A 24,052-nucleotide genomic window follows, 5' to 3' on the forward strand; every position below is an offset into this window, starting at 1 on the left:
CGGGCCCTAACCCTAACCCTAACCCTAACCCTAACCCTAACCCTAACCCTAACCCTAACCCTAACCCTAACCCTAACCCTAACCCTAACCCTAACCCTAACCCTAACCCTAATGCGGGGACCCTAACCCTAACCCTAACCCTAACCCTAACCCTAACCCTAACCCTAACCCTAACCCTAACCCTAACCCTAACCCTAACCCTAACCCTAACCCTAACCCTAACCCTAACCCTAACCCTAACCCTAACCCTAACCCTAACCCTAACCCTAACCCTAACCCTAACCCTAACCCTAACCCTAACCCTAACCCTAACCCTAACCCTAACCCTAACCCTAACCCTAACCCTAACCCTAACCCTAACCCTAACCCTAACCCTAACCCTAACCCTAACCCTAACCCTAACCCTAACCCTAACCCTAACCCTAACCCTAACCCTAACCCTAACCCTAACCCTAACCCTAACCCTAACCCTAACCCTAACCCTAACCCTAACCCTAACCCTAACCCTAACCCTAACCCTAACCCTAACCCTAACCCTAACCCTAACCCTAACCCTAACCCTAACCCTAACCCTAACCCTAACCCTAACCCTAACCCTAACCCTAACCCTAACCCTAACCCTAACCCTAACCCTAACCCTAACCCTAACCCTAACCCTAACTCTAACTCTAATGCGGGCGAGTGGGTAACTCTGGTTAGTGTCCCTGGGGATTCCTTCTTAACCACGGTCAGGTTAAAAATAGTCCAGAACTTTCATTATGTGAAAATTCTGGAAAAATAGTCCCAACTACCTAAGGGAATTAAGAAGTAGGCCTACAGATTCTCCGCATGGCCTGAGTGAGGCCCAAGGAGCTAGGCCGCCCTGGAATTAAACCCTTAGAAGTAGTATGACCTGTACAATTTTGTGCCTTTCGTTGTCTGGTCTAGGGGGTAGTACATACGCCAAGCGTGATTGGCTTGGTTTAAGCCATTTCAGGGGAGGTGTCGCCTTTCATTGTCTGGTCCAGGGGTAATACACACGGCAAGCTTGATCAACTTGACGGAGCCGGCTCGAGGAGGGTGTCTAATGTAAAGGCTCGAAACACCCGACGATCCGAGAGTGCATTACTGATGATGTGTCCTGGCACATGATAATGAGAGGTTTCGATTTTCCTATACAAGCAGCTGGCTTAGGAGCTCAGACTTTAAATTCTGCAGACTAACCTTTGCCAGCTAAACATATAGATCCACCAGCCCTACACTTAAACCTAATCCTAAAGTCCAAAAGGGGCATACACCCCCATAAATAGGCAAATTCCAAGAGGGGTAGTCACCCCCATAAACCCTAGGCAACTTCCAAGGGGGGCATACACCCCCACAAACCCTAGGCATTCCCCGATTAACTTTTGATATTCTGAGAGGGGTAGGATTCAACAAGGGCAAGTGTGGGACCTGGTTAATGAAGGCGTGGGCCAGATCAAAGTGGCAGGGTGATGTGAAACAGAATCTCAAGTGAGGAGATCAGAAATCACAAGAGGGCTTTTTAGCCCACTGCCCGCATAATTTCAACCTAACCCTAACCCTAACCCTAACCCTAACCCTAACCCTAACCCTAACCCTAACCCTAACCCTAACCCTAACCCTAACCCTAACCCTAACCCTAACCCTAACGAGAGGTTTCGATTTTCCTATACAAGCAGCTGGCTTAGGAGCTCAGACTTTAAATTCTGCAGACTAACCTTTGCCAGCTAAACATATAGATCCACCAGCCCTACACTTAAACCTAATCCTAAAGTCCAAAAGGGGCATACACCCCCATAAATAGGCAAATTCCAAGAGGGGTAGTCACCCCCATAAACCCTAGGCAACTTCCAAGGGGGGCATACACCCCCACAAACCCTAGGCATTCCCCGATTAACTTTTGATATTCTGAGAGGGGTAGGATTCAACAAGGGCAAGTGTGGGACCTGGTTAATGAAGGCGTGGGCCAGATCAAAGTGGCAGGGTGATGTGAAACAGAATCTCAAGTGAGGAGATCAGAAATCACAAGAGGGCTTTTTAGCCCACTGCCCGCATAATTTCAACCTAACCTATCAGTGACACGCTCTTCATTCTCCCGGACCCAGAAAGGCCAATAAGAAAACCCAGATATTTTATTTCACCTATTAGGTGTTAAAAAATTCATAGTTAAAAGAATGGAGAGGTTCACCAATCAGCAGCTAATGTACCTTTAAGGGCTGAGGTGAGCCGGTCTCCTAGCAACAGCCAGGTTTGCAGTAGGTGGACAATTAGGTTTTAGTATCACATTAGTTAAAAGAGGCCCTGCGGGGGGAAGAAGGTGAGGGACGTTTTAACTGGATAGCAGTACTGTCTGGGTTTAGAGACTCCACAGAAGACCCGAGTGACGGACGAGAGTCGAGTTGGACCTTCCGGTCGGGAATCACGCTTTTTTGAAGGCAATTCGTTGGAGTCGAAATCGCAGACGCAAGATAAGCAGCAGGAACATTATTCTTTTATTTATTGTCTTACTTACATTATTGTCTTAATGATGTGGAAAGGCAAAGATAGGAGAGGTTGTGTGGATCGATACCTGCCACGTGGGCGAGTGGGTAACTCTGGTTAGTGTCCCTGGGGATTCCTTCTTAACCACGGTCAGGTTAAAAATAGTCCAGAACTTTCATTATGTGAAAATTCTGGAAAAATAGTCCCAACTACCTAAGGGAATTAAGAAGTAGGCCTACAGATTCTCCGCATGGCCTGAGTGAGGCCCAAGGAGCTAGGCCGCCCTGGAATTAAACCCTTAGAAGTAGTATGACCTGTACAATTTTGTGCCTTTCGTTGTCTGGTCTAGGGGGTAGTACATACGCCAAGCGTGATTGGCTTGGTTTAAGCCATTTCAGGGGAGGTGTCGCCTTTCATTGTCTGGTCCAGGGGTAATACACACGGCAAGCTTGATCAACTTGACGGAGCCGGCTCGAGGAGGGTGTCTAATGTAAAGGCTCGAAACACCCGACGATCCGAGAGTGCATTACTGATGATGTGTCCTGGCACATGATAATGAGAGGTTTCGATTTTCCTATACAAGCAGCTGGCTTAGGAGCTCAGACTTTAAATTCTGCAGACTAACCTTTGCCAGCTAAACATATAGATCCACCAGCCCTACACTTAAACCTAATCCTAAAGTCCAAAAGGGGCATACACCCCCATAAATAGGCAAATTCCAAGAGGGGTAGTCACCCCCATAAACCCTAGGCAACTTCCAAGGGGGGCATACACCCCCACAAACCCTAGGCATTCCCCGATTAACTTTTGATATTCTGAGAGGGGTAGGATTCAACAAGGGCAAGTGTGGGACCTGGTTAATGAAGGCGTGGGCCAGATCAAAGTGGCAGGGTGATGTGAAACAGAATCTCAAGTGAGGAGATCAGAAATCACAAGAGGGCTTTTTAGCCCACTGCCCGCATAATTTCAACCTAACCCTAACCCTAACCCTAACCCTAACCCTAACCCTAACCCTAACCCTAACCCTAACCCTAACCCTAACCCTAACCCTAACCCTAACCCTAACGAGAGGTTTCGATTTTCCTATACAAGCAGCTGGCTTAGGAGCTCAGACTTTAAATTCTGCAGACTAACCTTTGCCAGCTAAACATATAGATCCACCAGCCCTACACTTAAACCTAATCCTAAAGTCCAAAAGGGGCATACACCCCCATAAATAGGCAAATTCCAAGAGGGGTAGTCACCCCCATAAACCCTAGGCAACTTCCAAGGGGGGCATACACCCCCACAAACCCTAGGCATTCCCCGATTAACTTTTGATATTCTGAGAGGGGTAGGATTCAACAAGGGCAAGTGTGGGACCTGGTTAATGAAGGCGTGGGCCAGATCAAAGTGGCAGGGTGATGTGAAACAGAATCTCAAGTGAGGAGATCAGAAATCACAAGAGGGCTTTTTAGCCCACTGCCCGCATAATTTCAACCTAACCTATCAGTGACACGCTCTTCATTCTCCCGGACCCAGAAAGGCCAATAAGAAAACCCAGATATTTTATTTCACCTATTAGGTGTTAAAAAATTCATAGTTAAAAGAATGGAGAGGTTCACCAGTCAGCAGCTAATGTACCTTTAAGGGCTGAGGTGAGCCGGTCTCCTAGCAACAGCCAGGTTTGCAGTAGGTGGACAATTAGGTTTTAGTATCACATTAGTTAAAAGAGGCCCTGCGGGGGGAAGAAGGTGAGGGACGTTTTAACTGGATAGCAGTACTGTCTGGGTTTAGAGACTCCACAGAAGACCCGAGTGACGGACGAGAGTCGAGTTGGACCTTCCGGTCGGGAATCACGCTTTTTTGAAGGCAATTGGTTGGAGTCGAAATCGCAGACGCAAGATAAGCAGCAGGAACATTATTCTTTTATTTATTGTCTTACTTACATTATTGTCTTAATGATGTGGAAAGGCAAAGATAGGAGAGGTTGTGTGGATCGATACCTGCCACGTGGGCGAGTGGGTAACTCTGGTTAGTGTCCCTGGGGATTCCTTCTTAACCACGGTCAGGTTAAAAATAGTCCAGAACTTTCATTATGTGAAAATTCTGGAAAAATAGTCCCAACTACCTAAGGGAATTAAGAAGTAGGCCTACAGATTCTCCGCATGGCCTGAGTGAGGCCCAAGGAGCTAGGCCGCCCTGGAATTAAACCCTTAGAAGTAGTATGACCTGTACAATTTTGTGCCTTTCGTTGTCTGGTCTAGGGGGTAGTACATACGCCAAGCGTGATTGGCTTGGTTTAAGCCGTTTCAGGGGAGGTGTCGCCTTTCATTGTCTGGTCCAGGGGTAATACACACGGCAAGCTTGATCAACTTGACGGAGCCGGCTCGGGGAGGGTGTCTAATGTAAAGGCTCGAAACACCCGACGATCCGAGAGTGCATTACTGATGATGTGTCCTGGCACATGATAATGAGAGGTTTCGATTTTCCTATACAAGCAGCTGGCTTAGGAGCTCAGACTTTAAATTCTGCAGACTAACCTTTGCCAGCTAAACATATAGATCCACCAGCCCTACACTTAAACCTAATCCTAAAGTCCAAAAGGGGCATACACCCCCATAAATAGGCAAATTCCAAGAGGGGTAGTCACCCCCATAAACCCTAGGCAACTTCCAAGGGGGGCATACACCCCCACAAACCCTAGGCATTCCCCGATTAACTTTTGATATTCTGAGAGGGGTAGGATTCAACAAGGGCAAGTGTGGGACCTGGTTAATGAAGGCGTGGGCCAGATCAAAGTGGCAGGGTGATGTGAAACAGAATCTCAAGTGAGGAGATCAGAAATCACAAGAGGGCTTTTTAGCCCACTGCCCGCATAATTTCAACCTAACCTATCAGTGACACGCTCTTCATTCTCCCGGACCCAGAAAGGCCAATAAGAAAACCCAGATATTTTATTTCACCTATTAGGTGTTAAAAAATTCATAGTTAAAAGAATGGAGAGGTTCACCAGTCAGCAGCTAATGTACCTTTAAGGGCTGAGGTGAGCCGGTCTCCTAGCAACAGCCAGGTTTGCAGTAGGTGGACAATTAGGTTTTAGTATCACATTAGTTAAAAGAGGCCCTGCGGGGGGAAGAAGGTGAGGGATGTTTTAACTGGATAGCAGTACTGTCTGGGTTTAGGGACTCCACAGAAGACCCGAGTGACGGACGAGAGTCGAGTTGGACCTTCCGGTCGGGAATCACGCTTTTTTGAAGGCAATTCGTTGGAGTCGAAATCGCAGACGCAAGATAAGCAGCAGGAACATTATTCTTTTATTTATTGTCTTACTTACATTATTGTCTTAATGATGTGGAAAGGCAAAGATAGGAGAGGTTGTGTGGATCGATACCTGCCACGTGGGCGAGTGGGTAACTCTGGTTAGTGTCCCTGGGGATTCCTTCTTAACCACGGTCAGGTTAAAAATAGTCCAGAACTTTCATTATGTGAAAATTCTGGAAAAATAGTCCCAACTACCTAAGGGAATTAAGAAGTAGGCCTACAGATTCTCCGCATGGCCTGAGTGAGGCCCAAGGAGCTAGGCCGCCCTGGAATTAAACCCTTAGAAGTAGTATGACCTGTACAATTTTGTGCCTTTCGTTGTCTGGTCTAGGGGGTAGTACATACGCCAAGCGTGATTGGCTTGGTTTAAGCCATTTCAGGGGAGGTGTCGCCTTTCATTGTCTGGTCCAGGGGTAATACACACGGCAAGCTTGATCAACTTGACGGAGCCGGCTCGAGGAGGGTGTCTAATGTAAAGGCTCGAAACACCCGACGATCCGAGAGTGCATTACTGATGATGTGTCCTGGCACATGATAATGAGAGGTTTCGATTTTCCTATACAAGCAGCTGGCTTAGGAGCTCAGACTTTAAATTCTGCAGACTAACCTTTGCCAGCTAAACATATAGATCCACCAGCCCTACACTTAAACCTAATCCTAAAGTCCAAAAGGGGCATACACCCCCATAAATAGGCAAATTCCAAGAGGGGTAGTCACCCCCATAAACCCTAGGCAACTTCCAAGGGGGGCATACACCCCCACAAACCCTAGGCATTCCCCGATTAACTTTTGATATTCTGAGAGGGGTAGGATTCAACAAGGGCAAGTGTGGGACCTGGTTAATGAAGGCGTGGGCCAGATCAAAGTGGCAGGGTGATGTGAAACAGAATCTCAAGTGAGGAGATCAGAAATCACAAGAGGGCTTTTTAGCCCACTGCCCGCATAATTTCAACCTAACCTATCAGTGACACGCTCTTCATTCTCCCGGCCCCAGAAAGGCCAATAAGAAAACCCAGATATTTTATTTCACCTATTAGGTGTTCAAAAATTCATAGTTAAAAGAATGGAGAGGTTCACCAATCAGCAGCTAATGTACCTTTAAGGGCTGAGGTGAGCCGGTCTCCTAGCAACAGCCAGGTTTGCAGTAGGTGGACAATTAGGTTTTAGTATCACATTAGTTAAAAGAGGCCCTGCGGGGGGAAGAAGGTGAGGGACGTTTTAACTGGATAGCAGTACTGTCTGGGTTTAGAGACTCCACAGAAGACCCGAGTGACGGACGAGAGTCGAGTTGGACCTTCCGGTCGGGAATCACGCTTTTTTGAAGGCAATTGGTTGGAGTCGAAATCGCAGACGCAAGATAAGCAGTAGGAACATTATTCTTTTATTTATTGTCTTACTTACATTATTGTCTTAATGATGTGGAAAGGCAAAGATAGGAGAGGTTGTGTGGATCGATACCTGCCACGTGGGCGAGTGGGTAACTCTGGTTAGTGTCCCTGGGGATTCCTTCTTAACCATGGTCAGGTTAAAAATAGTCCAGAACTTTCATTATGTGAAAATTCTGGAAAAATAGTCCCAACTACTAAAGGGAATTAAAAAGTAGGCCTACAGATTCTCCGCATGGCCTGAGTGAGGCCCAAGGAGCTAGGCCGCCCTGGAATTAAACCCTTAGAAGTAGTATGACCTGTACAATCTTGTGCCTTTCGTTGTCTGGTCTAGGGGGTAGTACATACGCCAAGCGTGATTGGCTTGGTTTAAGCCATTTCAGGGGAGGTGTCGCCTTTCATTGTCTGGTCCAGGGGTAATACACACGGCAAGCTTGATCAACTTGACGGAGCCGGCTCGAGGAGGGTGTCTAATGTAAAGGCTCGAAACACCCGACGATCCGAGAGTGCATTACTGATGATGTGTCCTGGCACATGATAATGAGAGGTTTCGATTTTCCTATACAAGCAGCTGGCTTAGGAGCTCAGACTTTAAATTCTGCAGACTAACCTTTGCCAGCTAAACATATAGATCCACCAGCCCTACACTTAAACCTAATCCTAAAGTCCAAAAGGGGCATACACCCCCATAAATAGGCAAATTCCAAGAGGGGTAGTCACCCCCATAAACCCTAGGCAACTTCCAAGGGGGGCATACACCCCCACAAACCCTAGGCATTCCCCGATTAACTTTTGATATTCTGAGAGGGGTAGGATTCAACAAGGGCAAGTGTGGGACCTGGTTAATGAAGGCGTGGGCCAGATCAAAGTGGCAGGGTGATGTGAAACAGAATCTCAAGTGAGGAGATCAGAAATCACAAGAGGGCTTTTTAGCCCACTGCCCGCATAATTTCAACCTAACCTATCAGTGACACGCTCTTCATTCTCCCGGACCCAGAAAGGCCAATAAGAAAACCCAGATATTTTATTTCACCTATTAGGTGTTAAAAAATTCATAGTTAAAAGAATGGAGAGGTTCACCAGTCAGCAGCTAATGTACCTTTAAGGGCTGAGGTGAGCCGGTCTCCTAGCAACAGCCAGGTTTGCAGTAGGTGGACAATTAGGTTTTAGTATCACATTAGTTAAAAGAGGCCCTGCGGGGGGAAGAAGGTGAGGGACGTTTTAACTGGATAGCAGTACTGTCTGGGTTTAGAGACTCCACAGAAGACCCGAGTGACGGACGAGAGTCGAGTTGGACCTTCCGGTCGGGAATCACGCTTTTTTGAAGGCAATTGGTTGGAGTCGAAATCGCAGACGCAAGATAAGCAGTAGGAACATTATTCTTTTATTTATTGTCTTACTTACATTATTGTCTTAATGATGTGGAAAGGCAAAGATAGGAGAGGTTGTGTGGATCGATACCTGCCACGTGGGCGAGTGGGTAACTCTGGTTAGTGTCCCTGGGGATTCCTTCTTAACCACGGTCAGGTTAAAAATAGTCCAGAACTTTCATTATGTGAAAATTCTGGAAAAATAGTCCCAACTACCTAAGGGAATTAAGAAGTAGGCCTACAGATTCTCCGCATGGCCTGAGTGAGGCCCAAGGAGCTAGGCCGCCCTGGAATTAAACCCTTAGAAGTAGTATGACCTGTACAATTTTGTGCCTTTCGTTGTCTGGTCTAGGGGGTAGTACATACGCCAAGCGTGATTGGCTTGGTTTAAGCCGTTTCAGGGGAGGTGTCGCCTTTCATTGTCTGGTCCAGGGGTAATACACACGGCAAGCTTGATCAACTTGACGGAGCCGGCTCGGGGAGGGTGTCTAATGTAAAGGCTCGAAACACCCGACGATCCGAGAGTGCATTACTGATGATGTGTCCTGGCACATGATAATGAGAGGTTTCGATTTTCCTATACAAGCAGCTGGCTTAGGAGCTCAGACTTTAAATTCTGCAGACTAACCTTTGCCAGCTAAACATATAGATCCACCAGCCCTACACTTAAACCTAATCCTAAAGTCCAAAAGGGGCATACACCCCCATAAATAGGCAAATTCCAAGAGGGGTAGTCACCCCCATAAACCCTAGGCAACTTCCAAGGGGGGCATACACCCCCACAAACCCTAGGCATTCCCCGATTAACTTTTGATATTCTGAGAGGGGTAGGATTCAACAAGGGCAAGTGTGGGACCTGGTTAATGAAGGCGTGGGCCAGATCAAAGTGGCAGGGTGATGTGAAACAGAATCTCAAGTGAGGAGATCAGAAATCACAAGAGGGCTTTTTAGCCCACTGCCCGCATAATTTCAACCTAACCCTAACCCTAACCCTAACCCTAACCCTAACCCTAACCCTAACCCTAACCCTAACCCCTAACCCTAACCCTAACCCTAACCCTAACCCTAACCCTAACCCTAACCCTAACCCTAACCCTAACCCTAACCCTAACCCTAACCCTAACCCTAACCCTAACCCTAACCCACACCCCCACAAACCCTAGGCACTTCCCGATCAACCCTGGCTTCAGCCCCACAAACCCTAGGCACTCCCCTATTAACCGTGGCTATGGCCCCACCAACCCTAAACACACCCCTATTAAACCTTGCTAAACCCCCACAAACCGGATACCCTATGTCGAGAGGGGCAAGATTCAACAAAGGCAATTGTGGGACCTGGTTAATGAAGGCGTGGGCCAGATCAAAGTGGCAGGGTCGCGTGAAACGGAACCTCAAGTGAGGAGATCAAAAATCACAAGAGGGCATTTTAGCCCACTGCCCGCATAATCGCAACCTAACCTAACCCACACATCCCCACAAACTCTAGGCACTCCCCAATCTCATACTTCAAATTCTGCAGGCTAACCTCTGCCAGCCAAACATATATATCCACCAGCCCTACACTCAAACCTAATCCTAAAGTTCAAAAGGGGCACACACCCACACAAACCCTAGGGAAATTCCAAAAGGGGCACACACACCCATAAACCCTAAGCAACTTCCAAAAGGGGCACACACACCCATAAACCCTAGGCACTCCCCGATTAACCCTCGCTAAACCCCCACAATCCGGATATCCTATGTCGAGATGGGCAAGATTCAACAAAGGCAAATGTTGGACCTGGTAAATGAAGGCGTGGGCCAGATCAAAGTGGCAGGGTGACGTGAAACGGAATCTCAAGTGAGGAGATCAAAAATCACAAGAGGGCTTTTAAGCCCACTGCCCGCATAATCTCAACCTAACACAATGACAGTTTGGCTGTGTACAACATTTCCACCTGCAGATGTCGTGCGGCAAGGACTGATCCCTTGTTGACCACACTCCCACCTTGTGGAGTCCTGTCGCAATGACAGTTCGTCCGTAGACAATACTCCCCCCTGGTGGTGTCCTGTCATAACGACAGATCAGATGTGGACAATACTCCCACCTGGTGGTGTCCTGTCATAACGACAGATCAGATGTGTACAACACTCCCACCTGCTGGTGTCCTGCCACAATGACAGTTCGTCCGTATACAATACTCCCACCTGGTGGTGTCCTGTCATAACGACAGATCAGATGTGGACAATACTGCCACCTGGTGGTGTCCTGTCACAAAGAAGTATTAGGTGAAGACAGAAATCCCACCTGGTGGTGGCCTGTCGGTATGACAGTTTTGCAACAAAATCCTAACCCTAACCCTCATGCGAGGGTATGCGCCATAGCAGTTCATACATCACCGCTCAAAACTCGACAACCTGTGACTGCCACATATATACATCCACCAGCTCAACACTCAAACCAAATCCTAAAGTGCAAAAGAGGCACACACCCGCACAAACCCTAGGCAAATTCCAAAAGGGGCACACACCCCCACAAACCCTAGGCACTTCCCGATCAACCCTGGCTTCAGCCCCACAAACCCTAGGCACTGCCCTATTAACCCTGGCTATGGCCCCACCAACCCTAAACACACCCCTATTAAACCTTGCTAAACCCCCACAAACTGGATATCCTATGTCGAAAGGGGCAAGATTCAACAAAGGCAATTGTGGGACCTGGTTAATGAAGGCGTGGGGCAGATCAAAGTGGCTGGGTGACGTGAAACGGAATCTCAAGTGAGGAGGTTAAAAATCACAAGAGGGCTTTTTAGCCCACTGCCCGCATAATCTCAAACTAACACAATGACAGTTTGGCTGTGTACAACATTTCCACCTGCAGATGTCCTGCGGCAAGGACTGTTCCCTTGTTGACCACACTCCCACCTTGTGGTGTCCTGCCGCAATGACAGTTCGTCCGTAGACAATAATCCCACCTGGTGGTGTCCTGTCATAACGACAGATCAGATGTGGACAATACTCCCTCCTGGTGGTGTCCTGTCATAACGACAGATCAGATGTGTACAACACTCCTACCTGCTGGTGTACTGCAACCATGACAGATCAGATGTGGAGAATACTCCCACCTGGTGGTGTCCTGCCACAGTGACAGTTCGCCCGTAGACAATACTCCCACCTGGTGGTGTCCTGTCATAACGACAATCAGATGTGGACAATACTGCCACCTGGTGGTGTCCTGTCACAAAGAAGTATTAGGTGAAGACAGAAATCCCACCTGGTGGTGGCCTGTCGGTATGACAGTTTTGCAACAAAATCCTAACCCTAACCCTCATGCGAGGGTATGCGCCATAGCAGTTCATACATCAGCGCTCAAAACTCGACAACCTGTGACTGCCACATATATACATCCACCAGCTCAACACTCAAACCAAATCCTAAAGTGCAAAAGAGGCACACACCCGCACAAACCCTAGGCAAATTCCAAAAGGGGCACACACCCCCACAAACCCTAGGCACTTCCCGATCAACCCTGGCTTCAGCCCCACAAACCCTAGGCACTCCCCTATTAACCGTGGCTATGGCCCCACCAACCCTAAACACACCCCTATTAAACCTTGCTAAACCCCCACAAACCGGATACCCTATGTCGAGAGGGGCAAGATTCAACAAAGGCAATTGTGGGACCTGGTTAATGAAGGCGTGGGCCAGATCAAAGTGGCAGGGTCGCGTGAAACGGAATCTCAAGTGAGGAGATCAAAAATCACAAGAGGGCATTTTAGCCCACTGCCCGCATAATCGCAACCTAACCTAACCCACACATCCCCACAAACTCTAGGCACTCCCCAATCTCATACTTCAAATTCTGCAGGCTAACCTCTGCCAGCCAAACATATATATCCACCAGCCCTACACTCAAACCTAATCCTAAAGTTCAAAAGGGGCACACACCCACACAAACCCTAGGGAAATTCCAAAAGGGGCACACACACCCATAAACCCTAAGCAACTTCCAAAAGGGGCACACACACCCATAAACCCTAGGCACTCCCCGATTAACCCTCGCTAAACCCCCACAATCCGGATATCCTATGTCGAGATGGGCAAGATTCAACAAAGGCAAATGTTGGACCTGGTAAATGAAGGCGTGGGCCAGATCAAAGTGGCAGGGTGACGTGAAACGGAATCTCAAGTGAGGAGATCAAAAATCACAAGAGGGCTTTTAAGCCCACTGCCCGCATAATCTCAACCTAACACAATGACAGTTTGGCTGTGTACAACATTTCCACCTGCAGATGTCGTGCGGCAAGGACTGATCCCTTGTTGACCACACTCCCACCTTGTGGTGTCCTGTCGCAATGACAGTTCGTCCGTAGACAATACTCCCCCCTGGTGGTGTCCTGTCATAACGACAGATCAGATGTGGACAATACTCCCACCTGGTGGTGTCCTGTCATAACGACAGATCAGATGTGGACAATACTGCCACCTGGTGGTGTCCTGTCACAATGAAGGATTAGGTGAAGACAGAAATCCCACCTGGTGGTGGCCTGTCGGTATGACAGATTTGCAACAAAATCCTAACCCTAACCCTCATGCGAGGGTATGCGCCATAGCAGTTCATACATCACTGCTCAAAACTCGACAGCCTTACCTGTGACTGCCACATATATACATCCACCATCTCAACACTCAAACCAAATCCTAAAGTGTAAAAGAGGCACACACCCGCAGAAACCCTAGGCAAATTCCAAAAGGGGCACACACCCCCACAAACCCTAGGCAAATTCCAAAAGGGGCACACACCCCCACAAACCCTAGGCAAATTCCAAAAGGGGCACACACCCCCACAAACCCTAGGTAAATTCCAGAAGAGGCACACACCCGCACAAACCCTAGGCAAATTCCAAAAGGGGCACACACCCACACAAACCCTAGGCACTTCCCGATCAACCCTGGCTTCAGCCCCACAAACCCTAGGCACTGCCCTATTAACCCTGGCTATGGCCCCACCAACCCTAAACACACCCCTATTAAACCTTGCTAAACCCCCACAAACTGGATATCCTATGTCGAAAGGGGCAAGATTCAACAAAGGCAATTGTGGGATCTGGTTAATGAAGGCGTGGGCCAGATCAAAGTGGCTGGGTGATGTGAAACGGAATCTCAAGTGAGGAGATTAAAAATCACAAGAGGGCTTTTTAGCCCACTGCCCGCATAATCTCAACCTAACCCTAACGCGGCACTCCCCGATTAACCCTTGCTAAAGCTCCAGAAACCGGATACCCTATTTCGAGAGGGGCAAGATTCAACAAAGGGAATTGTGGGACCTGGTTAATGAAGGCGTGGGCCAGATCAAAGTGGCAGGGTCAAGTGAAAAGGAATCAAGTGAGGAGATCAAAAATCACAAGAGGGCATTTTAGCCCACTGCCCGCATAATCGCAACCTAACCTAACCCACACATCCCCACAAACCCTAGGCACTCCCCGATCTCATACTTCAAATTCTGCAGGCTAACGTCTGCCAGCCAAACATATATATCCACCAGCCCTACACTGAAACCTAATCCTAAAGTCCAAAAGGGGCACACACCCACACAAACCCTAGGCAAATTCCAAAAGGGGCACACACACCCATAAACCCTAGGCACTTCCCGATTAACCCTCGCTAAACCCCCACAATCCGGATATCCTATGTCGAGATGGGCAAGATTCAACAAAGGCAAATGTTGGACCTGGTAAATGAAGGCGTGGGCCAGATCAAAGTGGCAGGGTGACGTGAAACGGAATCTCAAGTGAGGAGATCAAAAATCACAAGATGGCTTTTAAGCCCACTGCCCGCATAATCTCAACCTAACACAATGACAGTTTGGCTGTGTACAACATTTCCACCTGCAGATGTCGTGCGGCAAGGACTGATCCCTTGTTGACCACACTCCCACCTTGTGGTGTCCTGTCGCAATGACAGTTCGTCCGTAGACAATACTCCCCCCTGGTGGTGTCCTGTCATAACGACAGATCAGATGTGGACAATACTCCCACCTGGTGGTGTCCTGTCATAACGACAGATCAGATGTGTACAACACTCCCACCTGCTGGTGTCCTGCCACAATGACAGTTCGTCCGTATACAATACTCCCACCTGGTGGTGTCCTGTCATAACGACAGATCAGATGTGGACAATACTGCCACCTGGTGGTGTCCTGTCACAAAGAAGTATTAGGTGAAGACAGAAATCCCACCTGGTGGTGGCCTGTCGGTATGACAGTTTTGCAACAAAATCCTAACCCTAACCCTCATGCGAGGGTATGCGCCATAGCAGTTCATACATCACCGCTCAAAACTCGACAACCTGTGACTGCCACATATATACATCCACCAGCTCAACACTCAAACCAAATCCTAAAGTGCAAAAGAGGCACACACCCGCACAAACCCTAGGCAAATTCCAAAAGGGGCACACACCCCCACAAACCCTAGGCACTTCCCGATCAACCCTGGCTTCAGCCCCACAAACCCTAGGCACTCCCCTATTAACTGTGGCTATGGCCCCACCAACCCTAAACACACCCCTATTAAACCTTGCTAAACCCCCACAAACCGGATACCCTATGTCGAGAGGGGCAAGATTCAACAAAGGCAATTGTGGGACCTGGTTAATGAAGGCGTGGGCCAGATCAAAGTGGCAGGGTCGCGTGAAACGGAATCTCAAGTGAGGAGATCAAAAATCACAAGAGGGCATTTTAGACCACTGCCCGCATAATCGCAACCTAACCTAACCCACACATCCCCACAAACTCTAGGCACTCCCCAATCTCATACTTCAAATTCTGCAGGCTAACCTCTGCCAGCCAAACATATATATCCACCAGCCCTACACTCAAACCTAATCCTAAAGTTCAAAAGGGGCACACACCCACACAAACCCTAGGGAAATTCCAAAAGGGGCACACACACCCATAAACCCTAAGCAACTTCCAAAAGGGGCACACACACCCATAAACCCTAGGCACTCCCCGATTAACCCTCGCTAAACCCCCACAATCCGGATATCCTATGTCGAGATGGGCAAGATTCAACAAAGGCAAATGTTGGACCTGGTAAATGAAGGCGTGGGCTAGATCAAAGTGGCAGGGTGACGTGAAACGGAATCTCAAGTGAGGAGATCAAAAATCACAAGAGGGCTTTTAAGCCCACTGCCCGCATAATCTCAACCTAACACAATGACAGTTTGGCTGTGTACAACATTTCCACCTGCAGATGTCGTGCGGCACGGACTGATCCCTTGTTGACCACACTCCCACCTTGTGGTGTCCTGTCGCAATGACAGTTCGTCCGTAGACAATACTCCCCCCTGGTGGTGTCCTGTCATAACGACAGATCAGATGTGGACAATACTCCCACCTGGTGGTGTCCTGTCATAACGACAGATCAGATGTGTACAACACTCCCACCTGGTGGTGTCCTGTCATAACGACAGATCAGATGTGGACAATACTCCCACCTGGTGGTGTCCTGTCATAACGACAGATCAGATGTGTACAACACTCCCACCTGCTGGTGTCCTGCCACAATGACAGTTCGTCCGTAGACAATACTCCCACCTGGTGGTGTCCTGTCATAACGACAGATCAGATGTGGACAATACTCCCACCTGGTGGTGTCCTGTCATAACGACAGATCAGATGTGTACAACACTCCCACCTGGTGGTGTCCTGTCACAAAGAAGTATTAGGTGAAGACAGAAATCCCACCTGGTGGTGGCCTGTCGGTATGACAGTTTTGCAACAAAATCCTAACCCTAACCCTCATGCGAGGGTATGCGCCATAGCAGTTCATACATCAGCGCTCAAAACTCGACAACCTGTGACTGCCACATATATACATCCACCAGCTCAACACTCAAACCAAATCCTAAAGTGCAAAAGAGGCACACACCCGCACAAACCCTAGGCAAATTCCAAAAGGGGCACACACCCCCACAAACCCTAGGCACTTCCCGATCAACCCTGGCTTCAGCCCCACAAACCCTAGGCACTCCCCTATTAACCGTGGCTATGGCCCCACCAACCCTAAACACACCCCTATTAAACCTTGCTAAACCCCCACAAACCGGATACCCTATGTCGAGAGGGGCAAGATTCAACAAAGGCAATTGTGGGACCTGGTTAATGAAGGCGTGGGCCAGATCAAAGTGGCAGGGTCGCGTGAAACGGAATCTCAAGTGAGGAGATCAAAAATCACAAGAGGGCATTTTAGCCCACTGCCCGCATAATCGCAACCTAACCTAACCCACACATCCCCACAAACTCTAGGCACTCCCCAATCTCATACTTCAAATTCTGCAGGCTAACCTCTGCCAGCCAAACATATATATCCACCAGCCCTACACTCAAACCTAATCCTAAAGTTCAAAAGGGGCACACACCCACACAAACCCTAGGGAAATTCCAAAAGGGGCACACACACCCATAAACCCTAAGCAACTTCCAAAAGGGGCACACACCCCCACAAACCCTAGGCACTCCCCGATTAACCCTTGCTAAACCCCCACAAACCGGATACCCTATGTCGAGAGGGGCAAGATTCAACAAAGGCAATTGTGGGACCTGGTTAATGAAGGCGTGGGCCAGATCAAAGTGGCAGGGTGACGTGAAACGGAATCTCAAGTCAGGAGATCAAAAATCACAAGAGGGCATTTTAGCCCACTGCCCGCATAATCGCAACCTAACCTAACCCCCACATCCCCACAAACTCTAGGCACTCCCCAATCTCATACTTCAAATTCTGCAGGCTATCCTCTGCCAGCCAAACATATATATCCACCAGCCCTACACTGAAACCTAATCCTAAAGTCCAAAAGGGGCACACACCCACACAAACCCTAGGGAAATTCCAAAAGGGGCACACACCCCCACAAACCCTAGGCACTCCCCGATTAACCCTTGCTAAACCCCCACAAACCGGATATCCTATGTCGAGACGGGCAAGATTCAACAAAGGCAAATGTTGGACCTGGTTAATGAAGGCGTGGGCCAGATCAAAGTGGCAGGGTGACGTGAAACGGAATCTCAAGTGAGGAGATCAGAAATCACAAGAGGGCTTTTTAGCCCACTGCCAGCATAATCTCAAATTAACACAATGACAGTTTGGCTGTGTACAACATTACCACCTGCAGATGTCCTGCGGCAAGGACTGATCCCTTGTTGACCACACTCCCACCTTGTGGTGTCCTGCCACAATGACAGTTCGTCCGTTGACAATACTCCCACCTGGTGGTGTCCTGTCATAACGACAGATCAGATGTGTACAACACTCCCACCTGGTGGTGTCCTGTCATAACGACAGATCAGATGTGGACAATACTCCCACCTGGTGGTGTCCTGTCATAACGACAGATCAGATGTGGACAATACTGCCACCTGGTGGTGTCCTGTCATAACGACAGATCAGATGTGGACAATACTGCCACCCGGTGGTGTCCTGTCACAATGAAGGATTAGGTGAAGACAGAAATCCCACCTGGTGGTGGCCTGTCGGTATGACAGTTTTGCAACAAAATCCTAACCCTAACCCTCATGCGAGGGTATGCGCCATAGCAGTTCATACATCACCGCTCAAAACTCGACAACCTGTGACTGCCACATATATACATCCACCAGCTCAACACTCAAACCAAATCCTAAAGTGCAAAAGAGGCACACACCCGCACAAACCCTAGGCAAATTCCAAAAGGGGCACACCCCCCCACAAACCCTAGGCACTTCCCGATCAGCCCTGGCTTCAGCCCCACAAACCCTAAGCACTGCCCTATTAACCCTGGCTATGGCCCCACCAACCCTAAACACACCCCTATTAAACCTTGCTAAACCCCCACAAACTGGATATCCCATGTCGAAAGGGGCAAGATTCAACAAAGGCAATTGTGGGACCTGGTTAATGAAGGCGTGGGCCAGATCAAAGTGGCTGGGTGACGTGAAACGGAATCTCAATTGAGGAGATCAAAAATCACAAGAGGGCTTTTTAGCCCACTGCCCGCATAATCTCAACGTAACCCTAACGCGGCACTCCCCGATTATCCCTTGCTAAAGCTCCAGAAACCGGATACCCTGTGTCGAGAGGGGCTAGATTCAACAAAGGCAATTGTGGGACCTGGTTAAGAAGGCGTGGGCCAGATCAAAGTGGCAGGGTCAAGTGAAAAGGAATCTCAAGTGAGGAGATCAAAAATCACAAGAGGGCATTTTAGCCCACTGCCCGCATAATCGCAACCTAACCTAACCCACACATCCCCACAAACCCTAGGCACTCCCCGATCTCATACTTCAAATTCTGCAGGCTAACGTCTGCCAGCCAAACATATATATCCACCAGCCCTACACTGAAACCTAATCCTAAAGTCCAAAAGGGGCACACACCCACACAAACCCTAGGCAAATTCCAAAAGGGGCACACACCCCCATAAACCCTAGGCAACTTCCAAAAGGGGCACACACCCCCACAAACCCTAGGCTCTCCCCGATTAACCCTTGCTAAACCCCCACAAACCGGATATCCTATGTCGTGATGGGCAAGATTCAACAAAGGCAAATGTTGGACCTGGTTAATGAAGGCGTGGGCCAGATCAAAGTGGCAGGGTGACGTGAAACGGAATCTCAAGTGAGGAGATCAAAAATCACAAGAGGGCTTTTAAGCCCACTGCCAGCATAATCTCAACCTAACACAATGACAGTTTGGCTGTGTACAACATTTCCACCTGCAAATGTCCTGCGGCAAGGACTGATCCCTTGTTGACCGCACTCCCACCTTGTGGTGTCCTGCCGCAATGACAGTTCGTCCGTAGACAATACTCCCTCCTGGTAGTGTCCTGTCATAACGACAGATCAGATGTGGACAACACTCCCACCTGCTGGTGTCCTGCAACCATGACAGGTCAGTTGTGGAGAATACTCCCACCTGGTGGTGTCCTGCCACAATGACAGTTCGTCCGTAGACAATACTCCCACCTGGTGGTGTCCTGTCATAACGACTGATCAGATGTGGACAATACTGCCACCTGTTGGTGTCCTGTCACAATGAAGGATTAGGTGAAGACAGAAATCCCACCTGGTGGTGACCTGTCGGTATGACAGTTTTGCAACAAAATGCTAACCCTAACCCTCATGCGAGAGTATGCGCCATAGCAGTTCATACATCACCGCTCAAAACTCGACAACCTGTGACTGCCACATATATACATCCACCAGCTCAACACTCAAACCAAATCCTAAAGTGCAAAAGAGGCACACACCCGCACAAACCCTAGGCAAATTCCAAATGGGGCACACACCCCCACAAACCCTAGGCACTTGCCGATCAGCCCTGGCTTCAGCCCCACAAACCCTAGGCACTCCCCTATTAACCGTGGCTATGGCCCCACCAACCTTAAACACTCCCCTATTAAACCTTGCTAAACCCCCACAAACTGGATATCCCATGTCGAAAGGGGCAAGATTCAACAAAGGCAATTGTGGGACCTGGTTAATGAAGGCGTGGGCCAGATCAAAGTGGCAGGGTCAAGTGAAAAGGAATCTCAAGTGAGGAGATCAAAAATCACAAGAGGGCATTTTAGCCCACTGCCCGCATAATCGCAACCTAACCTAACCCACACATCCCCACAAACCCTAGGCACTCCCCGATCTCATACTTCAAATTCTGCAGGCTAACGTCTGCCAGCCAAACATATATATCCACCAGCCCTACACTGAAACCTAATCCTAAAGTCCAAAAGCGGCACACACCCACACAAACCCTAGGCAAATTCCAAAAGGGGCACACACCCCCATAAACCCTAGGCACTCCCCGATTAACCCTCGCTAAACCCCCACAATCCGGATATCCTATGTCGAGATGGGCAAGATTCAACAAAGGCAAATGTTGGACCTGGTAAATGAAGGCGTGGGCCAGATCAAAGTGGCAGGGTGACGTGAAACGGAATCTCAAGTGAGGAGATCAAAAATCACAAGAGGGCTTTTAAGCCCACTGCCCGCATAATCTCAACCTAACACAATGACAGTTTGGCTGTGTACAACATTTCCACCTGCAGATGTCGTGCGGCAAGGACTGATCCCTTGTTGACCACACTCCCACCTTGTGGTGTCCTGCCGCAATGACAGTTCGTCCGTTGACAATACTCCCCCCTGGTGGTGTCCTGTCATAACGACAGATCAGATGTGGACAATACTGCCACCTGGTGGTGTCCTGTCACAATGAAGGATTAGGTGAAGACAGAAATCCCACCTGGTGGTGGCCTGTCGGTATGACAGTTTTGCAACAAAATCCTAACCCTAACCCTCATGCGAGGGTATGCGCCATAGCAGTTCATACATCACCGCTCAAAACTCGACAACCTGTGACTGCCACATATATACATCCACCAGCTCAACACTCAAACCAAATCCTAAAGTGCAAAAGAGGCACACACCCGCACAAACCCTAGGCAAATTCCAAAAGGGGCACACACCCCCACAAACCCTAGGCACTTCCCGATCAACCCTGGCTTCAGCCCCACAAACCCTAGGCACTCCCCTATTAACCGTGGCTATGGCCCCACCAACCCTAAACACACCCCTATTAAACCTTGCTAAACCCCCACAAACTGGATATCCTATGTCGAAAGGGGCAAGATTCAACAAAGGCAAGCGTGCGACCTGGTTAATGAAGGCGTGGGCCAGTTCAAAGTGGCAGGGTCACGTGAAACGGAATCTCAAGTGAGGAGATCAAAAATCACAGGAGGGCTTTTTAGCCCACTGCCCACATAATTTCAACCTAACCCTTCACTCTGTAACAGTCGGCGCTATCAAAGATTCATTACTCAGGATTCTGGCCTGCACAATAGATAGCACAGATAAGCCACGCTCTGTCTAAAGATGTGCCTCCCTATCTTTCCGTTCCAAAGGGAGTTCACTCTCCTCTCAAACTGTGCTCTTTGGTCTGAGGCACTGCTACAATGTTAGATATTTTCTCCATGTCCACTCTGTACAGGGATGTGTCAAGGAAGGCTCTCTCCCAAACGACAGTGGGTAGAGGACAGAGTCATTAAACGCTCTTCATCCCTTTACACTCTCACTCCTGAGATCAATCTCGTTTATTTCCTCTGGACCGTCTCCAAGACATCCCGTCCTTTCTTAGATGAGGGCTTCAAAACTTTTTAAAATTCTCAGAATGGGGTCTGACAAGAACCATAGAACACGGAAAACAGGTCATTCGGCCCTTCCAGTCTGTGCCGAAACTTTATTCCGCTAGTCCCAGTGACCTGCACCCAGCCCATAACCCTCCAGATCGCTCCAATCCATGTACCTGTCCATTTATTCTTAAAACTTGAGTGAGCCCGCATTTACCACGTCCGATGGCAGCTCGTTCCACACACACACACCACTCTCTTAGTTCCCCCTAATGTTCCCCCAAAAGCTTTTCCCCTTTCATCCTAAAGACATGTCCTTTTGTATTTATCTGTCCTAATCTAAGTGGAAAGAGCTTATTCAGATTTACTCTGCCTACACTCCTCATAATTTTGTAAGCTATCAAATCTCCCCTCATTCTTCTATGCTCCAAGGAATGAAGTCCTAACCGGTTTAATGTTTCCTTGTATCTCATCTCCTGAAGACCCAGCAACATCCTAGTAAATCTCTGCTCTCTTTGAATCTTATTGATATCCTTCCTATAGTTAGGTGACCAGAACTCCGCACAATATTCCAAAATTGACTTCACCAATGTGTTATCCAACCTCCCCATAACATCCCAACTCCTATGCTCAATACTTTGATTTATGAATGCCAGGATGCCAAAAGCCTTCTTTACAACCTTGTCTACCTGTGACGCCACTTTCAGGGAATTAATTATCTGAACTCCCAGATCCCTTTGTTCCTCCGCTCTCTTCAGCGCCCTACCATTTACTGTATAACTACTTTGATTTTTCCTTCCAAAATGCAACTCCTCACACATGTCTACATTAAATTCCATCTGCCAGTTTCTGGCCCATTTTTCCAGTTGCTCCAGATCCCTCTGCAAGCTTTGAAAGCCTTCCTCGCTGTCCACAACACCTCCAATCTTAGTGTCATCAGCAAATTTGCTGATCCAATTTACCACATTATCATCTAGATCATTGATATAAACAACAAATAACAATAGTCCCAGCACAGATCCCTGAGGCACACCACTAGTCACAGGCCTCCAGTCTGAGAAGCAATTATCCACTACCACTCTCTGACTTCTCCCACACAGCCAATTTCGAATCCAGTTTACAACCTCTCCATGGATGCCCAGTATCTGAACCTTCTGAACGAACCTCCCATGGGGGACTTTGTCAAAGGCCTTTCTAGAGTCCATGTAGACAACATCCACAGCCTTTCCTTCATCTATTTTCTTGGTAACCTCCTCGAAAAACTCTACGGGACTCGTTAAACACGATCTACAACGCGCAAAACCCTGCTGACTATCCTTAATCAGCCCTTGGCAGTCCAAATCCTTGTATATCCGATCTCTCAGAACACCTTCCAATAATTTACTTGCTACTAATGTCAGGGTTACCGGCCTGCAATTACCTGGTTTACTTTTGGAGATTTTTTTGAACAACGGAGCAACATGAGCTACCCTCCACTCCTGCGATACGCGACCGAGGCTAAGGCCATTTTAAATATTTCTGCCAGGGCCTCTACACTAGCCTCTCTCAAGTAACATGTCAGGCCCGGAGGATTTATCTATCTTTATTCGCTGTAAGGCAGCAAGCAACTCTTCCTCTTTAATCTCTATGTTTCCCCTCCTTCCATATACGCTATGCCAGTTATGGATTTAAAATGACTTTAAAATCCTGCGTATCCCATCGTTTCATTTTTGTGCTCCGTACCTGTCAAAATCAATCATAACATTGCAATTTCCTTCCTTCCTTACCACTAATTCAACATAAAAGATAAACATTCAGGGATCCTGCACCGCAACACCAAAGTCGATTTACACGTCCGATTTATAAATTCGATCTCTTTTGGAAAATAGACCACCGCTTCACTCTTCCTGTCAAAGTGCACGAACAAGTTCCTCCATATGCGAGATTTTATTTGTCTTTGTTTCTCTGTTCCCCTCATTGTTCCAACACCTTCAGCTGACCCGTTGCTTCCGGAGTCCTGCACACTGCCTACAACTATCTTCGTATCGTCCCCAGTCCTGGCCACTTCGATGTCAAGATTATTGACTGCAAACGTGGAAAGTGGCGGCCGAGCACCAACTCCCACAGAATAGCACTGGTCATCGGCAGTCCATTGGAAACATATCGCATTCAGCCCGACTCTTTCCTTCCTCCCACTCGGCGAAACCTCTGTTTTCCGCCACGTAACACCATGCGCTCTTACATTCAGTGGCCCGATGTGCGTTAACTTGTTAAAGGCCTTCTGGAAGTCCAGGCGCACAGCACCCTCGCATTAGGGTTAGGGTTAACCCTAACCCTAACCCTAACCCTTCTGGAAGTCCAGGCGCACAGCACCCTCGGACCCTTTGTTGCCGATTGCGC

General features: G+C 48.4%; 1 long non-coding RNA gene across 1 annotated transcript in view; it reads left to right on the forward strand.

The window, feature by feature from the left end:
• Positions 1 to 7,740: 7,740 nt before the first annotated feature.
• Positions 7,741 to 24,052, forward strand: part of LOC132390479 (uncharacterized) — a 114,583-nt gene continuing 98,271 nt past the window's right edge. The window contains exon 1 of the long non-coding RNA XR_009510921.1: positions 7,741 to 8,536. This is a non-coding gene — a long non-coding RNA (uncharacterized LOC132390479). The remainder of the gene's footprint in view (positions 8,537 to 24,052) is intronic.

The sequence above is a fragment of the Hypanus sabinus genome, unplaced genomic scaffold (assembly GCF_030144855.1).
Source record: "Hypanus sabinus isolate sHypSab1 unplaced genomic scaffold, sHypSab1.hap1 scaffold_923, whole genome shotgun sequence".
Classification (NCBI taxonomy): Eukaryota; Metazoa; Chordata; class Chondrichthyes; order Myliobatiformes; family Dasyatidae; genus Hypanus; species Hypanus sabinus.